Genomic DNA, 13887 nt, shown 5'->3' with positions numbered 1-13887 from the left:
GCGTAGGCCCAGGAAGAGTACAGTCTGGGCTGGAGACAACATGCTCTTTTCTGTGTTTATTGCGAAACCCAGGTCGAGCAGGTGTTTTACGAGGACATTCGTCTGCGTAATAGCCTCTTGCTCCGACTGTGCGAGAAGGAGCCAATCGTCCAGATAAGTTGCCAGGCGAATACCCTGTTGTCTCAACGGGGCTATCGCGGCTTCCGTACATCGTACAAACACTCGTGGGCTGAGAGACAGACCGAAGGGAAGTACTCTGTACTCGTAACAGACACCCTGAAAGGCGAACCTCAGATATTTCCTGGGTGGATAATATACTGGGACGTGGAAATACGCGTCTTTCAGGTCGACTGATGTGAACCAATCGTTTTGGCGCATGAGACGCAACAGAGATGTGTGAGTGAGCATTCTGAATTTGTATCTTTCGAGATATTTGTTCAGAGCCTTCAAATCTAGTATAGGCCAAATCCTGTTCCCTCCCGATTTGGGAACGAGGAAATACTTGGAATAAAAGCCGCTCTGACTCTGTTCGGAGGGTATTATAGATATAGCCTTCTTGTCTAGTAGCGAGAGGATCTCTTGCTCTAGACTCTCCCCGGGCTTGCGAATGCAGAATGCCCGAAAAGTGAGGGGGGGCGACAGCGAATTGGAGTCTGTAACCCCGTGTTATTGTCTTGAAACCCCATGCAGAATCTGTGAGCATCCTCCACTTTTCGCTTCTCAAAGCGAGTGGAGATGTCACATCCCTGCCGTCTGCCCTCTGTGTCTTTATTTGTTGTGTTATGGGGCCCTCTAGTGTCTGAACACGGTGGTACCCCAGGTTGACAACCCCGGTCGACACTGCACATGCGCGTGGCGGTGATGCCTTCACAGCCCCGTCCATCGTCCGCCTTCTGAGAGAGGTAGCAGCCACTCTTAGAAGGGGGGTAGACGTCAGGCTGTTTATTGTTTTTATTGTTTTTCTTTTCATTGTTATTGACTGCGCCCTTGGCTTTAAGCCTGGAAACGACAGTGGAAAATGATTTATTAAAAGACAATATTGATGACATGTGTTTGTGTGACTTAAACGAGCAGCGGAGCTTGCTGTCGTTGATGTTAAGTCCATTTCCCTCATGGCGCGAACTTGAGGATGACGTTCTGACATCACTCGAGGCGGCGGGAAGATGGGGGCATGGTTGCACCCTGGAAACACATGAGTATCTAACACTGGAACGTGTTCTGGAGCTGGAGAACAGGGAACTTCCAGCTCTTTTATCGAGGAGAGGAGGGGAGGCTGTCAGGCCACCCTCTTCTTCTTCTTCGTCTGGTGGCTGAAAGTCTGGGCCGGCTGTGCCTGAGCGGCTGCTGCCGGAACCGGAGACTTTCTTGGCCAGCCCGTCCTCGCCTCGTGTCTGGGCTGGAGACCCGGGGCGGGCTGTGGCCTCTGCTGTTTCGGGATCTTGAAACGGGCAGGACGTGAGGCAGCCTGAGCGAAGGACTGCGTTGAAGGCGGCGGCTGGACCCTTCGGGGAAGACAAAGCTGGAGAGCCTCATCCTCCTTCTTTTTGGATTCACACCGCTGCTGCATCGAAGCCAGAGCGGAGCCAAATATGCCCTCGGGAACAATAGGCGTGTCCAAGACGTCCTCTTTTTCCTGGTCTGGAAGGTTCGTCAGGGTAAGCCACCTGGCTCTCTCCTGTACCACCATTATCCCCAGTGCTTTGCCCGTGGCTTGGACTGCACAGCGCTGCACACAGAGGCAAATGTCCGTGATCGCTGCGGTTTCGTCCCACACGGCAGGCTCAGGTTTGACTGTCATGTCCTCGCAGAGCTCAGCCTGGTAGGCGGTCAGCAGCGAGGAGACGTTGAGCGCCCTGGTGGACAAAGCTGCTTTATAGGCTTGTTCGGTCATTGCTGACTGGAAGCGGTCTGCCTTTGCCGGTAGTGTGGGGTTCCTGCTCGGTGCCGAAGCCAGCCGCGGTTGGAGGTGGGCTGCCACCAGCGGCTCCATGGGCGGCATGCAGAGCAGGCCGAGCTTCTCCATGCCGTCACAGTCCAAAGAGGAGGCACCCTGGATTGGGGCCTTGTTGCTGAGAGGGCGGTCTCTCCACGAGACCGACACCTCGTCCAGCATCTCTGGAAAGACTGGGAGAAGCTGCTTCCTCATCCTCGCTGCTTGGGGCAAGTTCTTCCCCTCATAGTGAGATCTGGAGGTCTCCTTGGCCACTTCAGGCCAGGGGATGTTCAGCCTGGACGCAGCGCGTTGGCCTGCAAGTCCATACTGAGGCAGGGCGAAGCTGGTGTGCTTTCGCCCGGGGGAGCGGACATTGCCTCCGGCTTGGCAGCCTGGGCAGATGAAACGAAGATGTCATCTTCGTGCTCATCCGAGTTGGATAAGAGGAACTCAGAGGCATCCTCTTCATCCTCCTCCATATAATCCAGCTGTAGGACATCCTCCGCGGGTGGAACCTCGTGGCTCTTGCCGCCACCGGGCCCCAGCCTGACACGGCGTGGGGCTCCGATTCCGCGGCTACCGCCGTTGTTGAGCCCCAGCCTGACACAGCGTGGGGCTCAATCTCCGCGGCGGTCGCCACCATGTCCTGATTGCCGGCCGGCGAAACAACGGACATGAAGGGGTCCTGTCCCGACAGGCTAGCTTGGCGCGCTAGCCGTCGGCGGAGGCTCTTGATGGTGAAGCGGGCACAATGCCCGCACGAACCGGAGGTATCGATAGCTTCCTGGGCGTGTTCCAGCCCAAGGCAGGACGAGCAGACCTGGTGTGAGTCCGTGCTCGAGATCTTAAACCCGCAGCCGCAGAGCCGAGCCTCCGAACCGAGCCTCCGAACCTCCGACTCCTCTGGTGTGAGGGAGAGAAGGGTCCATCCTCGTTTGCCGGGGTGTCGGCGCGGAGGGACAAGCTAGTAACAGGTATGTTACCGAGAAAAGAAATCCAACCTTATCGTTATTCCAAAAGGAAAAAACGACGGGGTAGATTCTTCTCCAAAAAAATATTACCTGGTGTGTTAATATCTTTCTTATCTCCGTCTCCTCTGGTGTGAGGGAGAGAAGAGTCCGTCCTCGCTCGCCGTGGTGTCGGCGCGGAGAGATAAACTAGCAACAGGTATGTTACTGTTTGAAGAAAAAATCAAACCTTACCGTTATTTCGAAAGAAAAAACGGCGGGGCAGATTACAATATTAACTGGTGTGTTAATATTTGTTCAATTCTTCTGCAAAGCAAAAAAGTAACCGGCAAGCGCCCGTCGACCGAATGTTAGCTTGGGTTCAGTCTGTGGACCGTTAAGCTAGCCCGGATACTGATATTCGAGATGTGCTCTGAAGCGAGAAGAGGTGTTTGAATGACGTGGCGCAAGCTACTTAAAAGGTGGGTGGATTCCCGGACGTAGACGTCAAGATCACCAGCCAATCAGGATTGGCGTAATGAGATTGATGCTTCTGTTTGCATATGCGTTGAGGCGCATCCCATAGTGAGACATCTCACCTCATGTTACTCTGAAGGCTGGGGTTACGTAAGTAACCTGCAGTTTTCTATACAGCGGACTACAACATGGATGTATAATAAGAACGACGGACTCATCTAGAGACTGCACCGTGCGCTGATGCTGTTGCTTTATGAACAACAGAGAAACATATTCTTCATGACCAAAGTTGGAATGGAAATAAAAAAGTGAAACTTATGCTCATCACCCTCTCCCTCCGGTCCACATTAATACAAATGATCCCAATACGTATGATTGTATGAACTAAAGATCTTAAAATCAATATAAATGTATTTATTATAAACGTTAGTCCTTAACACCTATCACTGTGTATATCACCATTCAAACATCTTTTAAAAGTTGAACAAACCCCACACAGCTCAGTGAAATGTTGACTTTATTTGATAACGTTCATATTTCTATTTTTGATTACAATACTGATGAACGTTCAAAACAAAGCACTTTGGCAACTTACCACATATGTTTTAAAATGCTTAATAAGCACCGTAACTTTCATGATATAATTTCTCCGTCATAATCGTTTGTGTCCGTGAACGGCCGACTGTTGTGTGACGTCAAATGCTGCGGCTGCAAGGCATTGTGGGGCAGCATTTTCGCTTCTCCTGTCGGTTAGGGAGGTCCAGTGGTTCCTAAGCTAAAGGAGGTTATAAAGGAAGTTTGAAACCTCCTTTCCTATCATTCTCATCATTCTAGAGAATTCGAACGGCACTTATCATGGCTGCCACTGAGGGACTTCCGGGTCATTTCACTCGGTTAGGAAGGTTCCTAAGCTAAATGGACTATTCGACTGCAGCCCTGCTCTCTCCCAAATGGAGCTTTTCCCTATACCAACTACGTAACTTCACTCCTTCCTCCTTTGAATTCCATGGCGTTACAGTAACCCAGCATATACAATTAACCATTGTTGTTCTCTACCGTCCACCAGAGGCCTGTACTACGAAGCTGGTTCAACCTAACCTGTATATGTTTGAGTTAGCCGGTTGGCCTAATCCAAAACATACGCGCTCTCGCTAAACTGTACTACGACGCCGGTTATCAAGTGGATCGCTCAAGCCAGCCGCCTGTCCGCCGCAACCTTCGTTCCCTCTCCCTCTCTACCCTTGCCTCATCGTGCTCTCAGCCCTCCCTTCCTCTGACTCGTTCCAACTCCTGCCTCCAAACTCTGCTGCAGAAACTCTCCTCTCTACTCTCTCATCCTCTCTGGACTCTCTCTGTCCTCTCACATCTCGGCAGGCTCGTCAGTCCCCTCCTGCTCCCTGGCTAAATGACGCACTGCGTGCTAATAGAACCGTCCTTCGGGCAGCAGAGCGGAAACAGTGGAAATCCAAACACCATGACGACCTCCTAACCTATCAATCTCTCCTCTCCTCTTTCTCTGCTTTGATCTCTCAGGCAAAAAGTACTTTCAAGATAAGATCCATTTTTCCTATTCCAATCCCCAAAAACTATTTTCTATCTTAGCCCCTCCCCCTCCTCCCTTCTTCCAAGCGACTTTGTTAACTACTTTGAAAAAAAGGTTGATGATATTCACTCTTCTTTTTCCGACTCACCGCTGGGTCACCAGACCCACCGTTCACCCACACACTGACCTCCTTTTCCCCTCTCTCTCCGAGTGAGGTTCTTACCCTCATTACCTCTGCCCGCCCTACCACCTGTCCTCTGGACCCTATCCCCTCAAACCTCCTTCAGACTATCGCTCCTGATATTCTACCGTTTCTCACCCATTTCATCAACACTTCTCTAACTTCTGGTCACTTTCCAAACAGTCTCAAGGAGGCAAGAGTAAACCCTCTCCTAAAGAAACCCACTCTCAACCCGTCTGATGTTATAAACTACAGGCCTGTCTCTCTCCTCCCGTTCCTGTCTAAAACACTTGAACGCGCTGTCTTTAAACAACTCTCCTGTTATCTCCATCAGAACAACCTTCTGGATCCGCACCAGTCTGGTTTCAAGGCAGGTCACTCCACAGAAACTGCTCTCCTTGCTGTCTCTGAGGAACTGCACACTGCTAAAGCAGCCTCCCTCTCCTCTGTCATCATCCTGGAGTTTCAGGCTCTGCACTTTCCATCCTCAACTCATACCTCAAAGACCGCACCTACAGGGTAACTTGGAGAGGGTCAGAGTCCGACCCTTGTCAATTAACTACAGGGGTCCCTCAGGGCTCTGGCCTTGGTCTCCTCCTCTTCTCTCTGTACACAAAGCCTGCATGGTTTTTCATACCACTGCTACGCTGACGACACCCAATTCATTCTGTCTTTTCACCGTTCTGAAACACAGGTTGTCGCACGCATCTCTGCTTGTCTAGCTGACATCTCTCAGTGGTTGTCTGCTCACCATCTCAAGCTCAACCTTGACAAGACTGAACTGCTTTTCCTTCCGGGAAAAGAGTGTACCACCCTTGACCTAACAATCAACATCGGCGCCTCTGTTGTTTCCCCGACTCAGACTGCAAGGAATCTGGGTGTGATCCTAGATAACAACCTGTGCTTCACTGCAAACATCGCTGCTACAACCGGCTGCTGCAGATACACGCTTTCCAACATCAGGAGGATGCGTCCCCTCCTGACCCAGAAAGCGACACAGCTTCTGGTCCAGGCTCTCGTCACCTCACGCCTAGACTACTGCAACTCCCTCCTGGCTGGTCTACCTGCATGTGCCATCCGACCTCTGCAGCTCATCCAGAATGCAGCGGCTCGTCTGGTCTTCAACCTTCCTAAATGTTCCCACACCACGCCGCTCCTCTGCTCCCTCCACTGGCTTCCGGTAACTGCTAGAATCCATTTCAAGACACTCGTACTTGCGTACCATGCTGCGAATGGATCTGGCCCTTCCTACATCCAGGACATGGTTAAACTGTACACCCCAGCACGTGCACTCCGCTCTGCATCAGCCAAACGGCTCGCTGCACCAGTGCTGCGAGGGGGACCCAAGTTTCCATCAGCAAAAACACGTCGGTTTGCTATCCTGGCTCCAAAATGGTGGAATGAGCTCCCCATTGACATCAGGACAGCAGAAAGCTTAGACATATTCCGGCGCAGAGTGAAAACTCATCTCTTTCGAATTCACTTCGAGCGATAAAATGAAAAAAAAATTAAATGAAAAACCGCACTTAGATACTAACTAAGCACTTACATACTAATAAAGGACTGGCTTATCTATAGCCAGTTGAGTAGCACTTGAAATGTTTTTGCTCTATGAAACCTAATGTACTTATATGATTCTGTTTTCTTGAAGTTTGTATCTTCTTGGTCGAATGCACTTATTGTAAGTTGCTTTGGATAAAAGCGTCAGCTAAATGAAATGTAATGTAATAGCGTAAATAACATTGAACAGAATTATGTAATATGGTAACAAAAAAAGCCATTGCGCATTAAGTTACGCTACATTACGTTATGTAACGTTATATTACATTACCCCGGCTCAGAGGAAACATGATAGGAGGCATATAACTATTATGTGCAAACAAGCAACGGTTAGGAACAGGAAGTGATGGCTGATTACAATGCTGCCTGGGTGAAACAGAGGAAGTGGGCGGAGCCTGATAGCTGGCCAACAGGTGCCAAGTAATCAAGAAAGGATAGAGCGAGCACTTTCAGGGCTGAAGTCGAAAAGTCCAGGGGCGGACTGGGACTAAAGATCAGCCCTGGAATCCTGAAATATTTCTTATAGTCCAAAGTGGACTATGGCAAAGAAAAGCACAAAAGCTTCAAAGCTGTACTGATAAAACAAATGAGAACATATTGTAAATCAAGGCACATATTATTTAAACCAGCTCATGGTTTGAAATGGCAAACATTGAAAAGCAAAAGTATTATTAAAACCATGTACTAAACATCACCTTGGTCCCATCATATACTCTGGGAAGAGAATATTTACTGTGCTTGAAAACTGGTATCACTTTGTGACCTGGAGAACATTTCAGCTGCAACATTAGCTTGTTGATAAGCTTGGGATATGAGATCTTTTTGTAGCCATTCGTGGTGGGGAGGCTCTGTTTTGCCGTGGTATCCTGGCACCTGCGGGCCGCAGAGGGGCGGCGTAGTTTGGGGAGACGAAGAGTGCTGCTCCGGGGGCGAGTAAGCTAGTGTCCACAACGGAGGGTAACGTGATGTCCCCATCTGACCCGTTGCTACTGTCTGCAGTAGATGCAGTATTGCTGGCGTTTAGTGATGGTTGCTTTAACCATTTTCGTATAAATGATTATCCACAGATGTGTGTCACTGCTGTGGAAGCACTTTGGAAATGATGCACGTGCAGCGGAGCAGGTCACGCGCACCTGACACAATTTGTTGTTTGTATTTTTCGCTCCGTTCTCTTTTTTGAATAGAGGGTGCATAACATTCAACTGCCCCGAAGATCCCACCGCGAAGCCTGAAGAGTAAACACCAGGTTTACTATCTACCCGCACAATTTGTCTGGTGTCGGAATGTTTCGCTATACATTCTTAAAAAACAAAACACACCATTTGATTTCGGGTTGAAATGTGTTGTAACTGCGTTAATGGGCATTGTAACGGGTAATATATTACCCACATTTAATAAGTAATGCGTTACATTACTTCGTTACAGCAAAAAGTAATACTGTAACTCCGTTACTTTTGTAACGCGTTACACCCAACACTGGTCACCACCAGGGGCGTCGCCTGGACCTGAAAACATTCGGGGCTTAGCCCACAGTGGCGCTACAGTGGAATTTTCTACTGCAACACTCCTCACACGCAGGGGCGCCGCCAGGGATTTTGGGCCCCATGAAAATATATCACATTGGGCCCCACCACCAGGCACATGCCACTTTGTTTATAAATTACCTCGAGGGCCGTACCAAATGTTCTAGCTGTCCGTATACGGCCCGGGGGCCGGAGGTTCCCCACCCCTGCTTTAATATAATAACATTAGTATTAATATCATAACCAAAATGTCGGTGATTAACATTTTGTTTACAGACTGATGACCCAATGCTTCAAACTGTCCATCATCCTAAATAGACTAAAAGCAGTTTTTTGTTTTATATATATCATTGGCTATGTGGGAAAATACTGTGTTTGAAATGTATAATTTAAATTAGATGTTAGCTTTTTGTTATATATATACAGTGTTGGGAAAGTTCACTTTCTACATGAACTAGTTCAAGTCACAGTTCACACATTTTAAAATGAACTAGTTCAGTTCATAGTTCATAATTCAAAATGTTGAACTAAAGTTCATGGTTTCAAAAATTAACTAATTTATAGTTCATAGTTATTTTTTCAATACGTTGCTGCGAGCTATTTAACCTCCTCTAGGGGGGTCCGGGGGGCATGCTCCCCTGGCAAGATTTGTTGCACTATGAGAGCAACATTAGGAGATCTATGGACACATCTCTCAACACCCAAACACAACTGTAAGCAGATTTTCTTTTAATTTATGGATATTTGACAAATCACTCCCCTTTGAAACTGTATTCTTCTTTATTAATAACTGTCATATAGTATTTTATACCTGTTTACTTTATTCTCTTGTTTTTTTTATAACTATAATGATCATATAAAGATGTGCCTTTACCTCACTGGTTGTAGACAAAGCTTCTTATATTCGTTAGCATAGCTAGCTAACCAGATGCTAATGATAACAACAAAGTTATTGACTGTATGACAGATGAGCAGATCGCCACTGGGCTTTCAACTAAAGACACAGACACGCAGAAACTGCGGCATGTGTATGGACTTATCGGTACTGCAATTTCTGAAGTGCTGGTGCTCTCCGTCAGAACTGCACCCCTGTCAGTCGAGACATATACCACGTGATGACACGTTAGGCTCGTGTTGTGTTCAAGGACCCTGACCTTGGCCAGGAAAAACAGGCACTAGCTTGTTTCATTTTTTTGCGGTCTAGATTTCTTTCATTTTTTTATTTTTTGCGTGTGTTTATAAATTACCTCGAGGGCCGTACCAAATTGTCTCGCGGGCCGTATACGGACGGAGGCCAGAGGTTCCCCACCACTGCCATAGAGTCTCACTCTGAGCGAGTGCTGCTGCAGCTGCTCTCGGCTTCGTCCATACTAATTCATTCATTCATTCATTCAATGCTCGCCGGTTCCGCGGTTCCACATTGTTTGTTGTGAGGCTTCTGATATATTTAGTATATTTATATTTTAGTGCGACAGCCAGGGGTGACAGGCGCGTACGCGTCACAGGCAGCTTGCTGTTGCCAGATTGGGTGGTTTTCCGCATTATTTTGAAGCCTGTTTACGGTGTGTTTTAACTGGGTTTTCGGCTGAAAGGCATATGAAATCTGGCACACTTTTGAACGCCGTTATAATACAGTGCTGAGAATGAACGCACTTTTGAACGCCATTATACAGCGCTGAGAATGAACGCGTTCTCAATTACGTTCATCTAGCGGAAATACAGTACGTTCAGTTCACGTTCGCCCAAAATATGAACGCGTTCATGAACGATCGTTCATTGAACGCGTTCAGGTACATCACTGTATATATATTGTATTCCAGTCTCCCTTCAGATATGTTAAGTGGCATTCAACACAAGAGCCGCGTTCACACTGCGGTACTTTTCCCACAAAGGTTCATGCGAACTTAGTTCATGATCGTGTTCACACCAAAAAGAGCCGGTACTAAAAGTAGTTCATGCGAACCTTTTTACCCCCTCGAAAGTCCCTGCTAGAAAGCAGGGACTTTCGAGCGGCTCTTTTTTGAGAAAAGAGCTATATTTCCTGATTGGCTGGGCGAATTGCAAACCACGCCCCGTAAAACTCCCAAAAAGTTTTGTGAAGCCGCCATTTTATTATCCTCGCATTAGCATTATTAGCATTAGCATTAGCCCAGCGCAGAAACGCAGAGAGACTAACTTACGGCAACACAAAATAAAACATGGGAGCGGTGGAGATGAGGAGGTGTCGGCGTTCTGGCGATTTACTCGGAAGGCTTCAGTAGAAGCTGCTGGGACTCCCAGCAGCTTCTACTGAAGCCAGTCCCCAACTCCGGGGACTTCCGGCCGGGGACTTTGGGCGGCAGTATACGCCGTGAAGTGGTTTGCGGCCTGCCTGTAAACCCAAAGCAGAAGAAGAAGAAGTGACGTCAGCGGCTTCATTTGCCTAATCCACCCCCAGGGACTTTTTCTGGTGTGAACGCGATCTGTACTTAGTTCATGCGAACTAAAGAGTTCGCATGAACTAAGTTCGCATGAACCTTTGTGGGAAAAGTACCGCAGTGTGAACGAGGCTAATGCTGCTCATCTCCTTCAGTTTGGAGAAAAGCTGGTTCAGGTTCAGCCTTATGGTGGGACAGGGCTGCTGAGCCTAATGATGGATCTGTTGGACCTGGCACCAGGGGGAGGGACAACTGATTTAGTATGAATAGGCGCTAAAAATGTGCCTGCATTTATTAAAGGTAGGTAGGTAGGTAAGAATGGAGAAACCAGCTTGAGTGCGCTAGAATTTGAAAGTACACAACCGAAAAAAATCTGCCCCTTCCTTCAGAGTTCCTTACAGAGCCCCTCCTCCAACACACACAAACGCGCACATAACCAATGAGGGCACGAGATAAGTTTGTGCACAGATGGAAGGCTGACAGGCAGGTAGGCCATCCAGTTATTTTGAGATGGGTCTGGCTGCAGACCACAGCAAGGAGGCGGATCGTATAGGGGCGGATCGTATAGGGGCGGATCGTATAGGGGCGTTTCCTAACTTTTTTTATCCAATAGAATAATGACACTCAGCAGAAATACATACTGTAGGTGGCAGTAATGCAACTTAAGGAATTCCAGCTGCTTTTATAAATCCTCGCAGAAGAAGTCATTCGTTCTAGTGATGGGAATTCCGGCTCTTCTTGGTGAGCCGGATCATTTGGCTCACCAAGAAGAGCCGGCTCTTTCGGCTCCCAAAGGGCTCTTCAGTTTACCACATATTATACCTTTTAATTAAATCAAATGTAGCCCTGTTTTGACTAATGATTTATATGTGTACACATATATCACTTAAATTATTCAAGACATCCTTTGTACTGAAGTATTCAAAAGTAAAAATGACATGTTTAATATAAATTATTTGCTGTGGCCAATTGTTTTCATTGCATTTACAGACCCGTGTAACTCTCTGATACCACCCAATGAATGCATTGACTTGCTTGTAGAACCACGCTACACAAAACAGATAGCAACACCTATAAAAACTATTTTAAAAAAGGGGCTACTGTATCAACCTATATAAAGTATATAAATATAGTTTTTCTCCCTGCAGGAGAGGGGAGCGTGCTTTGAGATCAACTGCTAGGCTGCAGCGGGGAGAAGAGCAGGACAAAAAGAGATCTCCGTCCTCCGTGTTTTATTCTTATAGAAGTAAGAAGAGAAGTAATGGGGCAGAAACCCTCCTTTTTACGCAGCGGTCCAGACATAGACATCAAACGGCGACACATATTCAGTTGCCAGTTACTTTTGGCATTAGGGCAGGGATATCTAGATACTTTCCAAGGTTTGACATAATGAATTGTGCTACTTTTAAAGCAAGCAACGATGTTTTCAAATCTGTAATCAAAAAGCTCCTCAAAAACACAATAGAAGCAGTTCCTGCCGTTGTTACGTTAGTTCAAACAGTAACAACGGACTACTTTTCTTAGCGGATGCATGTCATTTTAAATCAATACATAAAACTATTTTTTAAATCAATAAAATCTTTTTCTAAATCCATAAAAGCATTTAAATTATTATTGGGAGTCATGTCGCTACTTTGTTGAGAATGTGGCCATGTGTAATAAGCGGGATAATGTCCACATTGCACATTGCATAATGTGCCTTCATGCCGATCTAGATCCCTCCGCAAAAACAAAACAAAAAACGGCTCGTTCGCGGGCGAGAGCCGGCTCCCGTCGTTCACTATAGGATCCGCCCCTATACGATCCGCCCCTATAGAGAGGCGAAGTCCCTCCCTTTCCGGGAGCCTCCACACATACAGTATATTCTATACTGTATGTGTGATCTCCTTTTACATCTCGTTGTGTCATTTCAGTTTATTTGCTGTGTGTAGATTCAAGGATTTTGGTGACATGAACATGACCATCGCGGAGGCAGTCCAGTTACCATCCTTCTGTCTCCGTGAGGAGGGTGGGTCATATATCACCCATACTGGCACCAGGTCCAAGGGCAGCTGCACATCACAGACCGGAGTCTCTGCTACTTTGTTGTGTTCACCAGAAGGAGGCGATCATCATCCTCATCCCCAAAGACCCTGCATGTCATGGAAATCTCCTCCTCCTGGAACAATTCTACACCAAGCATATGCTCCCTGTGTTGGCCAGTAGAGAGGAGGACATTTAAATAAACATACTCTTAACACCCTCAGACTCTGCGTTGTGTTTCGTATGTGTGATGGGTGTTATGCAGAGGGGAGGAAAACAGGACACAGCAGATTGGGATTGTGGTGGAGATGCTGAGCAGTTATTTAATTGTTGCATGTAATTATTATTATACTGCGTGCTTCTTAGTTATTCCATCTTTTGCTGTAACATGGATCTGTTTGTAACTCTATATTTACTTGTTATCTACCACACTTCCTTCTACATCATACACCATCATTATACATGATGGTGTATATAGGATATATATATTTGTATACATTACATATCTGTAAATTGTATAATTTAATTTTTCGTATTTGGGATTGTTGGAAACGTCTTTTTGATCTCTGTCTATAAACACAAACTGAGTAAGATTGACAATAAAGTTGACTTTGAAAAATATATATATTCTTTATGAAAATAGTTGACTGTTGGAGAAATGAATCCAAATGAAACGTTGGACTGAACTACAACTACGCCTTTAAATCTCTACGGACTGTTCTTCAGTGGGATGGCAAGTTCCTATCTTTAAACATTTATTATTTTTTTCTCAGAACAGATTTGATTGAAGTTAATTTAACTTTGCCGACCATGTAAGGTCATTATTAAAAGGTACAATCAATTTGTTTAGGGTTGACTAAAATAATGAAAAACATTCATTTGGATAATTTACTGACAGAATAAGAAACTCACCTGTTCCTTTTTATAAAGTGAAACCGTTGAAACGATAGATTTTTAGTAAACTTAAAAACAACCTTCTCCAAAAGCTATCAAGGAATATACCGAATACTTATTTTAGAACGTTATTACATATTATTTGTATATATATATATAGTTTGAATGATCCATAATAATGTCTTTGTAACTTCAGTAAACCACTACCTCACTCATTTCTTTCATTCATCACGGTTCAGTAAACTAAGTGACACATGAACCAGTTTAATCATTATAATAACGTAGGATTGCAACTCTTTGAAACTGTAGGTGGCTCTTAAAAGAGCCGTTGTGTTTGGGTGTGCTGGTCTCGGGTCAGTTTAAGCCCTCTCTCGCGGATGCAGCGGGCCA

Source organism: Pseudochaenichthys georgianus, chromosome 17 (assembly GCF_902827115.2).
Source record: "Pseudochaenichthys georgianus chromosome 17, fPseGeo1.2, whole genome shotgun sequence".
Taxonomy (NCBI): domain Eukaryota; kingdom Metazoa; phylum Chordata; class Actinopteri; order Perciformes; family Channichthyidae; genus Pseudochaenichthys; species Pseudochaenichthys georgianus.
Note: the sequence above shows the minus strand (reverse complement) of the source record.